Raw genomic sequence first — 12,614 nt, 5'->3', positions numbered from 1 at the left:
GGTATCAAAACACAGAGTACATAATAAAGTACTAATCTGTGCATGATGTAGAACTAGAAATACACAGTAATGGTGAAGACTTATTTTGTTACTGACTTGAAATAGTGTAAGAACATTGGTTTGTGTCAGTGAAGGTACTAGGGGAGAATGCACATGTGAGTATGAGCAAGAGAATTTCACACTTGGAGAAGAAAGTGAAAGGGAGATCATCAACTGAAGCTGGTACAGCTGCAGCAGATTACTAGCTGAGGTGATACCTTCAGCCCCTGCATACCACTTCCTTGTCCTGCCCTGCCAGTCTGCATCTTCCCTGACCTGCATGTCACTTGTTCTTCCGTCCCATTTACCTCCTTGCTAAGACTATCAGCAGGAGTGCCAGGTGACTCCCAGAGTTGCTGTGCTTTCAAGGGGCCTTAGTATTTTGGGGGTCAGGGAGGGCATAAACGCATTGTTTAATGAATAATTAAGGTAGAAATTAAGTGTATGCTCATATGTGTTGATATTTCTTTCAGCGTTACTGAAAGCCACATCCACTTCTGAATCCATTTTCTGTAGAAAGCTGCTTACTTATGACCTTGAAATAGGTGAGGAGAGCCAAAACCAATTTCTTATGGGCAATGCACTTATGTCCCAAAGTGTTCTAGACTGCTGGGAGCTGCTCAAATATACAAGCTGAGAGCAGGCAGGTATCCTGGGGTGGGAAGGGACTGTCTTTCTCTGAGAGGTGGAAGTAAATCTGGGTATCACAGCTGAAGGTCAGGGCACAACTCTGGTTTCTAGGGATATATTGCTCTTTAGGTGAAGTGGTCAAAACCATTCAGATTAGCAGTGGAAGTTGTTGTTTCATACCCGGACTAAGAAGTTAGCAGTTTGAGACTAGGCCACAGTCTTAGCTGCAAGTGTCTCTGTTTTCTTTGCTGTGAAAAAGCACCGTGAGAAAAATAACATCAGCAGCTATAACATTTTGCCAGCTTGAATAGGATGTTAACTAATAGGGTTAGTAAAGAATCCCCAGATTTGCAGACCCCCCATGCTTTATTCTCTTCCTTTTTCTTGGGGACAGATGGGAGTGGAGAGTAGCACTGTATTCATTTGACACATGTTGAGTAGACTTCCAATCAGCTGTACAACTGTTGACAATTTTACAAGTATGGCTGCAAGTGATCATCTAAAGAGAGAATGGGTGCTCTTCCAACCAGTTCAGCTTCAGCAGATCTCTTTGAATTCCCCTATAAAGATATATTTTGGGTTGTGTGTAAGTGAACAGAGGGAAAGCATTTACTTGAGAGCTAAGCAAGTGTTCTTAGCTGATACTTTTCCAAGGGAAAGACAGTTTCTGCAAACAAAATAATTTTTGCACAATTCCCTCGTATTCTTCTCTCTTTTAGAGGCATATTAAAATACTTTGTTCAAATTGGACCTGCCAAATCACACTACTCATGTTAATCAAATAGCAGTATATTGGGGATCAGTCTGATTCATTTATACCTACCTGTGCTGGGACACTGTGTCGAAAGATAATGCAGTCAAGCAGTTCTTGTTCTTCCTGTTCTTTTTTTGTAAGTGGGATTATATAGCTCACAAACAACTGTTCTTTAGCTTTTCTCATATTAAATGGTGTGTAAGAAGCACGAATCATGTAATGTATAAATTTGGTGCATCAGATTAACGACTATTTAATCGGCTGTGTTTGAGGGAGTAGGATGTGGCAAATTTATTTGCACTGTGTTGCAAAATGATACTCATCTAGGGTGAAACCCAGTACCTTGGTCTGTACTGTATCAGAAAAAATATTTTGAAAACAAACCTTGCATTTCCTGTCTCTCAATCTCACTGTGCGCTAATGCCAAAAACAGATACCCCTGAGCATCCTTGAGGTGTTTGATAAGATCACGTCATCAGGATTCTTTTGGAGGGTTCAGTTGCGTTTGCACTATCATGCAAAGAGAAGCTGAGTGTAATTTGGAGAGAATGAAGAAAACAGAGAATAAAAGCATTTTTCAGCAGCTGAGATGGTTGTATTAAATCTGAAACAGCTGTGACTCTCTTTGTGACTACCTTTCTCACTATTTCAGAAGTTATCTCCATCAATGAGATTGTGGCTGTTTGCATTTTGCACTTCCCATCCTTCATTTCACAAAAATACCAGGAGCCAAATGCAGTGGCTTCAGCAGCACTTAGCCCAGAGATAAATTTTGGCCCGGTTTTTCATTCCCTCAGAGCAATGGAGTTTGTTATCATCTTTGAGTTAGAGAGGTCGTTATTGGTCTCCTTCCAAAGCTGTTGCTTTGTGACTGTTAAAAGCTGTGTGATCGGATGCTTTGGAGCTTTCTCAGGCTTACTGCTATAGGACTATGGAGTATTGCAGCTGATGGAGGGAATGGGGCTCTGCGTAGCAGGTCATGGGACTGAGTAATCAGTGCAACAATTGCGCTTCTTACCTGTGCCTTCACCTGTGAGAGGTAAACCTTGCCATGTGTTTTCCTTTTGCCAGTGCTATCCCCAGCACGAGTGCGCTGCAGTGCTGGACCTGAGAGCCACTGTCTGAGGGGTGCTGGGCTAAGCCTGCAGCAGGCAAATGTGCACCCTTGAGTCTGTGTGGTAAATGGTTGGTTTTCCACCTCTTGGACGTCAGTAGCATCTCTTCTAAGCCTATGGAGAGGAAAAAAAAAAAAAAGAAACAAACTAGACAATTTTTCTTCCCAGAATATAGAATACCATTTTTCCTGTGTTGTTAGAAGTCAAAATATGAACTGAATTTTGCTGTGCAGTTTCCAGAAGATGCTCTTACTGCCGTAGCTTGTTGTGTGAGAGTAGCTGGTGGCTTGCAGCCTCTGTTTAAGTGACGGGTGCAGTTCCCAGGTGCTACTGAAGTGTGAAACTTGGAGATTGCTGAACTAACATGCACACTCAGAATCCAAACATGAGACCAGGATTTCAACTGGAAAGTTACCTTAGCCAAGGGGGGATGCCAGTCCAGAGAGGATTACATTGGCAAAGAGTCAGTGTGAAAGATGCTTTGAAGGCCTTTTCCTACGGAAGGCAAGTGCTCTCCTACGTTGGTGAAGTAAATACTGATGCTTGAGTACAGGCAGCAGTGTGCTTGTTGTAATACAGAAAAAACAGACTGTTTTTTCATACCCTTCTGTAATTAGGGTGTACCCTGCCTGCAGCATAGCGGCTCGGTACCTCTTACCCATGTCAGCCTCTTGTCTCTGAGAACAGCTCAGATGCTGATTGCTCCCAGACAAAATTTGTATTCTAACAGTAGTGCCTTTAAAGAGATCGGGGAGAAGTCTGCTTGTTACTGTTCTCTCTATCATTTAATTTTTTTTAAGTGCTAGCTCTTTTTAGAACGAAAATGTCCTACCATGGAGAGCATCATGTAAGGAGCAAAAGTTGTCATATTAAAAGGTATTTATTACCTTGTAGTTCCTTTCTCTGAAATTGATTTCTGGCTTAATTCAATAAAAGACTCGGAACTGAAGGTTCGCGGTGTGCTACTGTGTTGTGGGTGTTGTGCTTCACGATTAAGTGGCTGCTTTGAACAGCAAAAACATACTCTTGCTGCATTTCTTGTGAGTACCTGGCAAGATGCCTTTGTCATCAGCTACGAGTCAAATAACTTCATTGCCAATAGGGCTCTCTTAAGTAATCGCATGCTCAGTTGTTTGACCTTTAATTATTTCTTCTGTTCAACCTAGAGATTTAAAACCATAACCCTCAGCTGTGGGTGCCAGGAGGGACTCAGGTGTGTGATCTGCCCTCGTGGCCTGTAGGCAGGAGAGAGGCCTGATGGGGTGCTGTCAGCCTTGCTTGGATCCAGAGGACAAGTATGGCAGCAGCAGCAGCCGCCATACAAGTTGCCTAATCATGCATCTTAAAATGTTGCAGATAAGTGAGCGTTTTGCCCTTTGTGCATGGGGTTGGTCAGCATCTGCTTCACTGGGGGCTGCACAGCTGATTTCACCTGAGTGCCATGAAATCAGCATTTCCCAGTAAGAGTAGATAAGAATTGCAAACTTAAAGGTACTATATCCACTACTAAAAGGAAGAATAGAAACACTCCCTGCCTTATTTGTTAAGAGTATCATATGGAAAAGAATCATTAAATAGTTGGGAACCTGTTTTTTAAAAGCCTATGACTAAAAATAATACGTTGCATCTTTTGTGCCTCTGGTTTTGGGTGTGTTTGGGATTACTTTCCAAGTCTTACGGTTACCTCACAAGTTAGAAGCTTGGGGGTTTTTCCAGTTTTAGTCAATATTCATGAAAAAAACCATAAATCTAGGAATCTTGGAGCCTGTAGAGAAAGAGCATCTTGCAGTTTTTGTGACAAGTTGATTGCGATTGGTAACACCATAAACACGGAGTCTTTCATAAAAACATGTTGTGAAGATAAAGTAAACTTCCAGGCTACTTGCTTTTCAAAATGCAGATAAGTATTTTTCTTCCAGCTCATTAGTTTGGGGGGCAAGGAGGGGCACACACCATTTCATAAGGTGCTGAAGTGAGTAAAGAGCTGAAATGCCTATGGGATATATGGCCACTGGGGAAAAATTCTGCAGTTTCTTGCGGTGACTGTGCTCACTTTAATTGAGGATTTTGCATTCTGCTGTCAAAGTGAAGAAGGAACAGCATGTTTTCCTTCCTGCTGAGGAACATGAAAATACAAGTAGAATTCATGGGCTTACCTCTGAAATATTTGTAACGCAGTCCCCATAGAAACATCCAATGCAATCAAATTACTGAACTCTTATTGTCTAATTATCAGATGCACTGGTTTTGGCAAAGATGAGCCCAGAAACACAGTGGTTAGAAATGTCTTCATTGTTAAATCACACAAGAAAGAGAATTCAGGTCTGTTTAGGAGAATGAGTCTTTCAAATGTATCTGCTGAGTGGGTCCTTTTTGGATACAGGTGGGATATACTTTGTAGCATCAACTGGATATTATTTGCATTGAAAATACCTAGGTGCAGTCTCATGCAGCATTTTGGGAAGTTTTAACTTCTGTTACACACACAGTCATTGTATGTGATTTGGCTATGTACATAGAGAGAGAAAGAAAGGAAGAGCATATGGCTTTGAACTTGCATCTCTAGCCCTTGTTTTCTGCATTATTTCCATGAACAAACTGTGAGAAGTTTGGCATTGAAGGCCAATGGAGTCCTTTGCAACAGCCTGTTGCATGAAGAGGGTACATACCACATGTCACTTAGATTCCTTCCTGCCAATGCTGTGAAACTTGAATTTTATATGAAACTCCTTTAAAAGGAAAAAAAAAAAAAAGAAAAAGAAAAAAACCTTATATAAAGCTTTCTAACTTATGTAGGGGAAAAAAAAGCACCTAGCTGTCAGCTCACAGTCATCTGAGTGCTGTGTAATAATGTAATTCCTTTCTCTTGTTCTTGGGAGGACATTTGATATTTTCAGCATGTTTTCAGTCTGCTTGGTGCTTGTAAAAGCTGTCCCATGGCCAACACTGAGAATGAAATCTCCTCTTTGAGAGGTACAGGCTGGGCAAACTTCCCAGACCCCACCACATGTAGAAGGGAACTTCTGTGATGGACGGGATGGTATTTTCGACTCTTCCCTGAACTCTGCATCCAGAGCTCGTTAAGCATCCTTGCTGTCATTTAATTGAGCCTGAACTACAGCTTATATTCTCTGGATGTCAGCTGTAGGTTGGTTTTTTTTCTGTTCCCAGAAGTATTCCTGACCTGTCCAGGGGGTTGTCTGTCCGTTTTAATACTCCTCTGAGAAAATATTCTTGTTCTTTCTAGAAACAGGGAGGTTTCTAATTGTCCATAAGTGCATTCATGCATGATGCAGCTTCAGGAACATGAGGTGCTCTTATGCAGTTATCCTTAATTGTGAATATTTTTAACAGTACACCTACCAAAGCCTTATGCTCCCAAGCTAAGATCTTATAAAAAGGTATGAGAATTGTGATATTTCCCAGCAGAAGCTGATTTGCCAGTACCCTTTTAATTTGCACAGCATTCAAAATGCTTACCAGCAATAGCTAATTTTTGTGAAGTGTTTAGCCTCTGATGGAAAGAGAATTGTAAAATTTAGTTCTATGCTTGCCTGTTTTTATTGTATAGGGCAAACTGGCAGAAGGGAAGATATATAAATTATGTTAATTATAATCAATTACCATCAGAAACAAATGGTTCATTATGACCCTGTCCCTGCTGTACAGTAAAGCTATTGCATACTGTCATGCTCTGCACTTCAAATGACATCACAAAACAGGGAAATTCTTGATTATTCCAGAATAATGGTAACTGGGCTAAAGGATAAAAGATTAATATTTGATAGCATGAGGTCTGGGTGATTGCTTAAATAAAGCTCTAATGCAGAACTGTTCTCATAGCAAATAGAGAATTGTACCAACAAACTGAAATATTCTGAGACTAACTGAATCCTTGGGTATCTGTTGCCATTCTTCAAGTGAAATATATCTAGAAGTTGTTCCAATAAATATATCTAGAAATAAATAAGTACGTCACATCTCATAGATTGCAAATACAATATATATTTGTGGCAGTTGCAATATTGCAGTGAGGGGCTGTTAAGAGTTTTGCAGCTGTTTCCTTTCTCCTGTGCATCCCTTGCTGTCAGAACAGCAGGATAGGAGGCATTCACACATTATTTTCCAGTCAAATGTTAGGTAGGTCCCCATTCAGCACTTCTTAGGCTAACATTTGGGAGCATGCTTAATTATAAGCACCCACTTAAATGCAGCTGACTTCAGGGAGACTTTTCCTGGAAGTCCCGGTGTCTATCACGCCTTCATTTCTTACCTAAACCCAAATTTCCTTTGCAGTAGTTTAAAATACATTTTTATCTCTTGAGCCCTTTTACATACAGTGGACTGGATCCTCTGATGAGTAATTCAGACTGTGCCTCTCCTGGCTGAAGTGGAGCAGTGTCGGTTTATCCTGGCTGAGGAGGTGACTTACTGTATTAATGTAAGCAGTGAGTAAAATGCAGATCAAATTGCTAGCCTGGCAGTTTGCCAGCGTAACTGGTGTGTAGCTGTGGAGGGTTGTGCAGCAGGTAGAACAAAAAGCTACATGCAGGTGACGGATGTCTGATGTTAACCGCTTGTGCAGCGTCCTCTGTGCAGCATTTCTTGGGAGATATCTGGGATGCATTTTGCTTTGGGATTGGTTTGAAATGATACTGAAATGTGGGGTCTGTTTCTGTTTTATTTAATTTTCTGTAACAGCTACAGGTAAATGCAACTGAAAAAGCTTTTGTGATGCTGCTCCCCCCACCTCCCCCGCAATTTTCTCTTCCTCTGGTTACGCTGGGATTGGACCTTGATGGTATAAATAGCTCTTGTGTAGCAAAGTGGTTTAAGGTGATAATTCCATTTTGTGGGCCGTGAAGCATAGCACAGAAAATAAAAATGCAAAAATAATTTCTTAAAAACAATCAGATAATAATTGGATAAATATAGACATGCACAGCTGTGTTTTGCATGCAGCATTTTCCAGACCTAGCTACAATAATTTTGTAGCCAGGGCAACTTTGAAGTGGCTACATCCACTTTCATGTAACACACTGAGAATTTTTTCTGTTTTTGTAATTACCTAGTCTCCAAGTACTGGAGACCACAGTACAAGGAGAACCTACTTCTAAAACTGTTGTTCTCAATTTACAGAAGTAGGACACAGAAGGTTCTTTTGCTTGCATGCCTGGGCTGCTGCACAGATTGCATGTGCACTTTTTCACATTAACCTTCCTGCTCCTATGACTGCCTTGTTTTACAGACTTGTTGACGTAGCTTTGCAGTCCCTGTAGTTTTGCCTCATTGTCAGAGTTCACTGGTATTGCTAGAAGAGGCGTTAACTGGGCTGCAGGCTGGCAATAAAAGCGTATTAGTAGCTGGTGAATCCAGTGGAGGTACGGAGGTAACATCTGTATTACGTACTCCTGTGTTTTGTCTTCTGATTGGGAAAATGACTGCAACTGGATAGATCGCAGTGCTGAAGCCAAAGCAAGATTTAAAAGAAAAAGAAGCAAATGTTTTATTGTCTTGACTTACAACAGTGTTTATTGCCACAGTTGATGACGATGCTGAGGTAGCGGGCTAGTGGGTCACAATCGATTGGTTGTCACTCCCAAGGGTGCTAGCTGGACATCTGCGGAAGTGATGAAATTTGTCTGAAAACACTTTTCCATGGGAAATTAGGAAGTAAGCTAATAATCTGTGATTACTTGAAATGTTCCCTATATTTGCTCTTCAGGAAAAAGAAACCAAAATTGTGACTTGCTGATCTGGACCCTTGTTAATACCGGTAGGAACTGTGTGGTTCAACGTCATTTCCGTGACTGAAAATCTAGCACTGGCCGAGGCCAAGCAGGGTGTTCTGGCCATGGAAACAGCATGTCCCACGTGCACCAGCTGCTCTCCCTCCCCTTCAGTGCTTTTTTGTGGCATCCCAGTCATGATGACGGGGTGGCCCTGGCCATGAACCATTGTGTCCAGTCATGTAGGCAGCCCTGCACTCCTCTATCAGTTGTGTTTTGACTGCATCCAGCCACAGCAAGCTGTGCGTTAGATAAGGTTATATGAAGAGTCTGAGCATTTGGTAGCTGCGTCCAGTAATGGGCAGAGCGTCTGAATTTGAGGCTTGCCTTTCAAAGCTAAAGCCAGACCCTGTGTTATTGCCTAAGCTCTGTGTATTGTGTGTGTGTGTAGAGCTGACAGCCTCAGAACAGGATTAGCAAAATCTGTCATGCAGTGAAAATACCAAGGATGTGAGATTACTGAATCTCGCACCACCACAGCCCTTAGGCAGAGCCGTAATGTGCCTTCTCTGGCTGTTTGGCATTCGCAGCCTGTCACCCCCAAGCATTACGTCCATTCTCAGAGCAAAACAAAACCAGAGACAACACCCTGCTAAGGCTTCCTTCTTTCTGTGAAAGGTGTGGTATTTTCCCCATGGGGACTGCTTGCCCGAGAGGTGGGAGCCCTAGAGGGACCCCCTCTTTAGGCTGGGAAGGTACAACCCCTCTGCGCCGGCTTCCCCGGGTGCCCTGGCCACACTGCCCTGCACCACCCAAGTGGGGCGGTGGGACTTTGGAGGGTGCAAGCTGTGCTGTCCCTCGTGGGAAGGGTCAGTTCCCTGCTCCTTGTTGCAGGACTGTTTCTCTGTTTTGTATGTGCGGCTAAACTGGAGAAAAAATCCACAGTTTTAAGATCAAATCAAGATGAAAATAGTGGTTGGGGAGCCTGTGGTGCTGGCTTCTGTTAGGTAGCAAGTGCCAGGTGCTGACATTCGTAATGGGTTAATAATTTGTATGCATTACAGCAAAGCCAAGCTTGAAGAGGAACTTCCAAGAAGGGTTGTGCTACAAGCAGGTTTGATAAGTTCCTGGCTCTGCTTGCAGAGTCAGCTTTACAACAGTTGTAGCCCTGAAATAGTTTTCTTCTTGCTGTTTATGTGTAATATAACTTATTATACATATTATTCCATGACTTCACAGGAACCAGAAAGAGTTTTTATTATTATTTCTTTGTTCCTGTGTCTTTTGGCATTTAGTTGTACTTTATCCTATGTAGTAAATGCTACCTAACATTTGTAATTGCTTATAATGTGACTGTCTTCTAATGTTTGAGTTTATATACAGCAAGCAAAATATTTTTAATGAATGCTGATAATAAAATCACAATATTAGAACTGCAAGCACTTAGTGCCTTTAAAATGACACTAAGTTCATTATTTGCAAATTATCTAGATGCTAATTTGGTTGTGGCCTTCAACAGCATTTGGTTTCTTAGTAGGCAGGAAACACACAACGTTTGATTGCTGCTTCCAGTGCACCTGTCTGGCAGCTTAGCTTTGAACTTTTGTTGGCACTTTTATCACGATGCTTGGTGGCTGAACAAAGTGTCTTACCAAGGTCAAAAAGTTAGTCTTGACTAATATTTAAAAAAAAAAAAAAAAGGCAAAAAAGCAAAAGATATTTAAATAACAAATCGATGAAGCTTTATCAGTAAGTGCCAGATCAGGCTCACAGTAACCTTTCTCAAGGCCTGCTGCCTATTCCTTTGCCTGTGAAAACACAGAAATGTAGCATAAATGGAGGTCATTGCCTTTTTATTTTCTACATCAAACTGATGACTGACATAATTTTCTCATTCATTGTTTTTTCTCCAGTCAAATAACTTTGTATTCTTCATAGCCCAGCCTTTCAAAACTGACACAGACATAAAACTGTTGATGTTTTTTATCTTATTTTTAAATTCTGATGTGGAGCCTAAGTTAAAACACACCCAGGTCTCTGCTCCAGACTTCTTGTGTGACTCTGCAGGAGTCACTTTCTGACTCTCCTAGTCGTATGGCAGTTTGGTAGGCTAGGACAGAAAGTGCTGGCAATGTGCAAGTGCTGTTACTGTCAGTGATTTGGTCATTTGTGTGGAAGATTTAGCACATGTGTAACTTGGCCATTCATAAGGAAATTATTTAGTTCAGCATGGTGGGGTTTATTTAACAGGTAGCTGATAGATTGCAGGTTGTGCCATGCAGAAGGAGCTGCCCTGGTTGCAGCTGGGGAGGTCTGTGGGTTTTCGGCAGGTGGATGTTTGCTGTGCAGAGCTCCTCCAGGTTTCCTGCAGGAGGGCTGTGAATCCTGGCATGGCTTCAGCTCACCTGAGGCAAACCAATGGGTTTGGAAATTCCAAAAGCTTCAGAGAAACTAAAACTCAAATGAAACTCTTGTTTGGGATCATAACTCTGCAGTAGTGACCGTGAGGAGCTCTTCTACAGGAGATGTGTATGAGTAACCTGCGTATTTGACTAAGTTGCTGGCCCCCATCTCCATGGAAAGCAGAGGTTTCTGGTGTGTAGCTGTTTCTTGTGACGCCAGAAGGTGGAAGTCCAGGTCATGTCCATTGCCTATAGGTAGCCTTAAGTGACAGCAAAACGCTGAGTAACTTCTGTGGAATTAGTGGAGCCTGTGTGGTGCCTGTGAATCTGGGGGTGTGCAGACCTCATTCATGTTACAGACATCTATAGATCATGTCTGGAATATATATAAACGTATAAAATAAATATATAAAAACCTTTTTAATATAAATTTCCCACTGTCTTGTTTTGTAGTAACATTGATATTTCTGTTAAATTCTGGTTCCAGCTTAGAAGCAACAGTTTTTCCCTGTACGTTGTACACCATGATGCACACACCCGTTTGGAAGCTGTTCCTTTACTGTGCAGCGAAAGAAGTTAGTAAAGACCTGTTTTGTTTTATTTTTACACAGACTGATCCACAGGTCTATGCCATTTTTGACCATTACCTGAAAATTCACTCCAAAGGCCATGCTGTTAAAATGTGAGAGTGTTATTTCAAATTACTTTTACTCCAGAGTGAATTGGGAGGCTTTGGCACAGCGCCTAGTGTACACTAAGCCTGCCAGCAGAGCAAGTTAATCAAGAATTGTTGGTCCAAGGTGAATTCTTGCTCTGTTTTAGCATGAATGACTTTCCATGGTAGACAGTCCTACATCTTGAGCTAATCTGTTCAACTCCAGGATTAGGCTGTGTATTTTCAAAAGCATGATTTCCTTGAAGAAGCTCCTGAAACAGCCAGCTGAACCTGTCTGCTCCCTCATTCCCAGCTGTGTTGCTGGGTGCAACCACAGACTCCAACACCAAATATTGGCATAATTCAGAAAATGTCATCCATTTGCTGTGCTGAAGTTGTTCCACGTGAGGGACCGTGAGCCTGAGGCTCCCCAGTGGGAGAGTGGGCATTGCAAAGAGACAGTCAAGGACCTGGTGTGTCCCATATGGCAATTTTAATTTTTTATTGGGATCATCAGCCCCCACCCTACCAAGATCTTAGCCGGTCATGAAAATACAGCATTAGCAAGCTATGGAAGGTCACCCTGGGAAATTAAAGCTGTAGAGGGTCAATAGGGCTTGCCACTTGGCTGAGAGGGAGGTTTGCTGTCTGGCAGAGATGCTCTTTTCCCAAAAGAATGTTTATTATTTCTTTAAGTGTCTGTGTCCCTCTTCAGACCTTCCTGCCCTCCCTTGTCACCCTTCCTGATGTAACTCTTGTGGCTCTGACAACATGCTTTTTCTCCTAGATGTCATGTTCTTAATTAGGTTTTAACTTCTAGATTGGTGTTTTCCATTATCTGAATGTTTTTCAAACTGAGATTTCTTTTGCTTAATGTCTGTGTTCCCTCTGTGGCAGTTTATTTTGTTCCCTATAGGTAAATGTGCTGGCTGGTGTAGAATACTTTTCTTGTTGTCCTTATTTCCATTACTGTCTGTCTTTGTGATATTGTATGTATCTGAATAACGAAGTATTTTGACATCTGAAACAATACAGTGGGGGCTAAATTCTATCAGTGCTCTTTGCTTGGAAAATGCAGTATTATTCTATTCAGATTCAAAATTGTCGGACTTAGGCTGAAACTAGACTTGTAGCTTGTCTTTCTAGTTATGAAACTGTTGTTTTCACTAGATGTTTTGAAATCTTGAATAACTGTATGTTTCCACATAGGAAAATAATTTACAGAGCTGGGTAATAACCCTTACTCAGTAAAACACAAGACGACTTGGAAGTTAGGCAGTTGCGTCAATG

At 41.7% G+C, this 12,614-nt stretch overlaps 1 protein-coding gene across 2 annotated transcripts in view; it reads left to right on the top strand.

Moving 5' to 3' along the window:
- The window catches only part of XYLT1 (xylosyltransferase 1), a 207,882-nt gene that overhangs the window by 53,927 nt on the left and 141,341 nt on the right, over window positions 1-12,614 (top strand). The gene's annotated exons all lie outside the window — the stretch shown is intronic.

The sequence above is a fragment of the Aquila chrysaetos genome, chromosome 25 (assembly GCF_900496995.4).
Source record: "Aquila chrysaetos chrysaetos chromosome 25, bAquChr1.4, whole genome shotgun sequence".
NCBI classification, from domain to species: Eukaryota; Metazoa; Chordata; class Aves; order Accipitriformes; family Accipitridae; genus Aquila; species Aquila chrysaetos.
Note: the sequence above shows the minus strand (reverse complement) of the source record. Positions and strands in the feature narration are given on the sequence as shown.